Here is a 6,000-nt window from a genome sequence, read left to right on the forward strand (position 1 = left end):
TTACACTTGGCTCTTCAAAGAGAACTGCTGATTTTAGCGCGTTAGGGGGAAGTTTCACAGGAGTATACATTTTCATATTTTCCTCTTGTCAGGAGTTTGCAGAGTGCTGAGATTTTCGTGTAGCTATTGATATTCCAGACTAGCTCCAATGATCTCTAAGAGTGTCACACATTTTGAAAAAATTCAAAAAGAAATCCGTTTCAGTTCACTGTAGTTATGGGGGCTTCCCCGGTGGCTCAACGGTAAAGCATGTGCCTGCAAGGCAGGAAACACAGGACATGCGGGTTCAAGACCTGGGTTGGGAGGTTCCTCTGGAGGAGGAAATGGCAACCCACTCCAGTATTCTTGGTAGGAGAATGCTATGGACAACCCGGTGGGCTACAGTCCATGGGGTCGCAAAAAGTCAGACATGACTGAGTGACTGAGCAACGCTCATGCACATCAGTTCAGTTCAGTCGCTGAGTCGTGTCCGACTCTTTGCGACCCCATGAATTGCAGCACACCAGGCCTCCCTGTCCATCATAGTTATGGGGAGTTCCCCAATCCTGGCCAAGCGTGTTGCCGGGCAGCCGCCCAAAGCTGGGGCTTGCCTGTGGGCTCGGGTCTGTCACCGTCCCGCACGTTGCCAGGGAGCTTGTTCTCCTTTGGTATTCTTTCTGTTATTCCTTTTTTAGGTGCTGGTGAGTGAGATGGGCGAATAAAACTTGGGAGAAGGCATCATGTACGCAGTGAGAAGATTAAATTTTCTGAGTGTTGATTAGCATTCTCAGCACTGCTTTAAATATATATACTGTAATGAACTCTTCTCTGCTAAAATATGGCATTGCATGATCTTAATGCTGATTTCTGTGCCATCGTAATTTCCGTGAGTATACTTTATTGCTCCCTGATCCTGGGTGAGATGAAGATGCTGAGCTTATTTTCTTTCACAAATGTTGTAGAAATGTCAACAAATATTAATAGTTGTTTAAATGTCCCCAGGACGGTAGAAGAAGCAAGTGCTGAAGGAGGGAGCAGTGATGTGCTCTGGGATGGCTTGGGTCTGGGCAGACATGAGCCTCCAGTGGAGTTCTTGGTTTGTTTTTGTTTCTTAAATAAGAGCTTTATTGAGATATAATTTGCATGTCATAACATTCTCCCATTTATGGTGTACAACTCAGTGGGTTTTATGTATTCACAGAGTTGTTCAACCATCAACACTCGCTCATTTTACAAAGTTTTCGTCACACCCCAAATAAGCTCCACATTAGCAGTCACGCATATCCCCCTTCCCCCCAGGCCTTGGCAGCCACCACTTTCCGTTTCTGTGGATTTGCTTCTTCTGGACCTTTCATGTGAGTGGAATCATACACTGTGTGGCCTCTTATGCGTGACTTATTTTACTTAGCATGACATTTTCAAGGTTTATCTGTGTTTCAGCAAGTATCAGAACTCCGTTGCTTTTTTGTTGCTGATTAATATTCTATATGTGTATATAATGTTGTTTATCCATTCATCGAATGATGAATTGGGTTGTTTTCACTTTTTGGCAATTGTGATTAATGCCGCTATGAATATTCATATGCAAGTTTTAAAAAACTATTTATTTGTGTACTCACTTGGCTCTCTTGGGTCTTCGTTGTGGCACACAGGATCACATGGGATCTTCATTGTGTCATGTGGGATCTTTCGTTGTGGCACACCGACTTTCTAGGTGCGGTGCTTGAGCTCAGTAGTTGTGGGGCATGGGCTTAGTTGCTCACGGCATGTGGCATCTTAGTTCCCTGATCAGGGATTGAACCCATGTCCTCTGCACTGCAAGGTAGGTTCTCAACTACTGAATACCAGTGGAAGTCCCCATGTGCAAATTTTTGTGTGGAGATTTGTTTTCAATTCTCTCTATAAGTGGAAATGCTGGGTCATATGGAACTCTGTTTATTCATTTGAAGACCTGCCAACTTGTTTTCCTAAAGTTTCCAAAAACACCATTTTTTTTTTTACAATCCCACCAGCAGTTTATGAGGATCCCAATGTCTCCACATCGTCAGCAACACTTGCTATTGTCTGTCTTTTTTATTGTAGCCATCCTAGTGGGTGTGAATAGGTATCTTCTTGTGGTTTTGATCTGCATTACCCTAGTGGTTGCTCATGTAGAGTGTTTTTTCATATGCTTATTGACCATTTGTATGTCATCATTGGAGAAATGACAATTCAAATCCAATGCCCACTGGCATTTCTTTTAAATAGATTTTTTTGGACAGGTATTAAGTTCACAGCAAAATTGAGTGGAAAGTAGGAGAGTTCTTATCCACCCCCTACCCCTGTACAGGCATAGCTTCCCCAACTGTCAACATCCTGCACCAGAGTGGCTGTCGAGCCTACATTAACACGTCATTGTCACCCAAAGTCTGTAGTTTAGGGTAGGGTTCACTCTTGGTGTTGTACATTCTGTGGGTTTTGACAGATGTATAGTAACATGTAGTCATCATTACAGTGTTTATCATACAGAATGATGTCACTGTGCTAAAAGCCCTTTATGCTCCTACTCATCCCTCCTGCCCTTCCTACTGCCCCCCCCCAACTCCTGGCAATCACTCATCTTTTTACTATCCCCATAGTTTTTGCCTCTTCTGGAATGTCATGTAGTTATAATTGTACAGTATATAGCCTTTTCATATTTGATCTTCCAAAGTGGCTGCACCATTTTGCATTCCCACCAGCAATTTGAGAGTTCCTATTGTTCCATGTCCACACTAGCATTTGATGATGTCAATGGTTTGGATTTTTGCCATTCTAATAGATATATGAAGTACCTCCTTATTATTCCTTCCTTCATTTTAAAATTGATTTGTCTTTTTATTGTTGCATTGTAAAGGTTCTTTATATAGTCTGGATCTACATTCCATATCATCAGATATAACATTTGCAAACATTTTCTCCTATTCTCTGGGGTTTTTTCCACTTTCTTGATGATATTCTCTGAAGCATAAATGTTTTTAATTTTGATGAAGTTCAGTTTACCTGGTTTTTCCTTCTGTGGCTTGTGCTTTTGGTGTTATATCTAACAAACGATTGCCTAATCCAAGGTCAGGAAGTTTTAGTCGTATATTTTCTTCTAAGAGTTTTACAGTTGATGCTCTTACATTGAGATTGATTATGTACTTTAAAAATATTTATTTATGTATTTTACTTGCTGTGTCAGGTCTTAGCTGTAAAACAAATGATCTTTGATCTTCTTTGTGGCTCTTTAGTTGTGGCATGCAAACTCTTAGTTGCAGCGTGTGGGATCTATTAATAGTTCGTTGACCAGGGATTGAACCTGGACCCCCTGCACTGGGAGTGTGGCATCTTAGCCACTGGACCATCAGGGGGAGTCCTTGGTGATGTATCTTGAATTAATTTTTGTATATGAAATTAGATGGGGGTCCAACTTCATTCCTTTACATGTGACTATCCAGCTGTCCCAGTATACTGTTTGTTGAAATGACATTCTTTTCCCTCCATGGTCTTGGAACCCTTGTAAAAACTCAATTGATCATAAATGTAAGGGTTTATTTCTGGACTCTAAGTCTATTTCATTGATCTTTAATTCTATCCTTGTGCCTGCAGTATCCCAGGCTTGATTATTATAGCTTTGTGGTGAGTTTTGAAATCAAGAAGTGTGAGTTCTCTGGGTTTTTAAAAAAATTGATTGTTTTGACTATTCTGGGTCTCTGAATGAAATTTTTAATGCTAGAGTTCCATTTCCACTCAAGATTCTGGCTCAGGAAGAAGAGGGCAGGGCTAGTGGCTGCTGGAGGGGATAGTGACTGAGCATAATGCTGCTGGGGGATGTGGTGCTTTGTTCTGGTGTCCATGGTAACACAAGTGCTTCAGTAGGTTTCTTGCATTCTGGGGGAATGTCTTTGAACACCACTACCACCACCACCACCCCCCTCAAATTTTCATGGCTTAGGGAAGCTGAAACCCCTTTTAATTTATTTAATTTTATTTGTGGCCACACTGCCTTGCTTGTGGGATCTTAGTTTCCTGACCAGCGATTGAACCCTGGCCCCCTGCAGTGGAAGCCTGGAGTCCTAACTACTGGACCCTCAGGGAATTCCCCGAAAGCTCTTTATAAACTTCTTTGTACATACTTATTCATGATCCCAGGGTCTCCATGTCTGGCACCTGCCGCTCGGTGGGCCATCTCAGATTCTCCCCCAGCTGGCACCTTTGGCGGCAAACAGCCACTACGTTGGTTCTATAAGTCATGCAATCATGCCAAGCATTTTGCAGCTTTGGGGGACTTCATGAAAGTTGGTGGCTTGCTTAGGTAGTTCTACAGGATGGGTGTTATTCTTTCAACTCAGTTGCCCTTTCTATTCCCCTTTCTTTAGTCCCTTCATCCGAGATTTTCCCCTCCCCTTCTCCAGCACTTGATGCTCACTTGTACAGATCAACTTTGCTCTTTCTTTAATGGCTTATTCTGCTTTGAAAATACAACTTCTAGCCCGGGGAGCTCAGCAAAGCCTTCTCCCATCAGCAGAAGCTCTCTAAGAGGGAGTCTCCTTACCGCCTGCAGAGAGAAGGAAACTTTTCCATCTGCTTTCTTATGTTAACTCACAGCAGCAGTCTGTCAGCCTTCCCAGGGGGCTAGGCAGGTGCAGATCTGCCATGGGGTCTGGTAGCAAGGAACAGGCCAACTTTCTGAGGTCCTTCCTGGGTTCAACTTTCTGTGAGTCTGGAAGTCCTTAGATTCCTTATCAGAGTCTCTTCAACATTTTCGTGAAAGCAACCAGACTGTGGCTTAAATGTTCATGGTTTCGTTCTCTTTTGTAAACAATCAGGAGTTAGGTAGCCCAGAGCTGGCATGCAGGCCTCTTGCATCCTGCTGTTCTGATGTCCTCAGGGGACCACCTTGGGACCCAGCGTGGCTGCTTGAGCTCTCTGCCTCATGTCTACGTTCCTTTCAGCATGAAAAAGAAAGACAAAGACAGGATACTGCTTCCCTTTAAAGACACTTCCTGGGAGGGAGAGCAATTCCACCTACATTTAATTGACCAAATCTTAGTCGTATGGCCACACAAAGGAGACTGGAAAATGTAATTCCAGGGACCATGTACCCAGTTAAAAGCAGAGTGTTCAACGCCAGAGGAGAAAAGGAAATCAACATTAAGGAAGAGAGCCAGGGTCTCTGCCACACACCCCTCGGACATGGGAGAGGGATCTCAGACTCTGGAGGGGTCAGTGGGGACAGACCAGAATAGTTGCTGCCTGCATGTCAAAAATTTCTTTCAAGTCTCTCTCTTTCTTTTTTTTGGCCACACTGTGTGTGGCTTGCAGGATCTTAGTTTCCTGACTAGGGATTGAACCTGGGCCATGGCAGTGAAAGCACCGAATCTTAACCACTGGACCACCAGGGAACTCCCTCAAGTCTGTTACTTTTAATTTTAAAATTCTGTGCACATTCTGCACCATAGTTCATAGTATATCCAGGTTTCCCATACTGTAACATCTGATCAGTAAAGTGGGTGCCTTCGAATGGTTTGCTGTGGTTAGTTGTGGTGGCTTCACTCATTTCCTCCCATGCTCTGCTACCCGCTGGGCTGTGTTCCCAGGTTGAGAAGCAGGACTTTCTTTGGACTTGGTAATAACACTTTACTCTCCAAAAGGCTGGACTTAGGCTCATGAGGCTCTGTGGGAGCTGGTATTTAGGGACTTTCAGTCCTATCACATGACCAGGACTAGGGGCTGCCTTTGGAGACAGACACACTGTAATTACCAAACTTGAAGCATAGTGCAGGGTATAAAATAAGGCCACAAAAAAATCTCTTTTGGGAGAACGAAAGAACAAGTGAGTTAACTGCACCTACAGTTCAGACTTGCACGGCTGTGGTTGTAGTATCTCTTGGGGGCTTCTTTGATGCTTATTCACTTTAACCCACCAAGCCTTTATTAAGCATCTATTACATGCCAAGAAATCAAGAATTAGGGGAAACCAAAGATGAGTAACTGTGGTGCCAACTTTCAAGGAGCTTC

Source organism: Capricornis sumatraensis, chromosome 16 (genome assembly GCF_032405125.1).
Source record: "Capricornis sumatraensis isolate serow.1 chromosome 16, serow.2, whole genome shotgun sequence".
Lineage (NCBI taxonomy): Eukaryota > Metazoa > Chordata > Mammalia > Artiodactyla > Bovidae > Capricornis > Capricornis sumatraensis.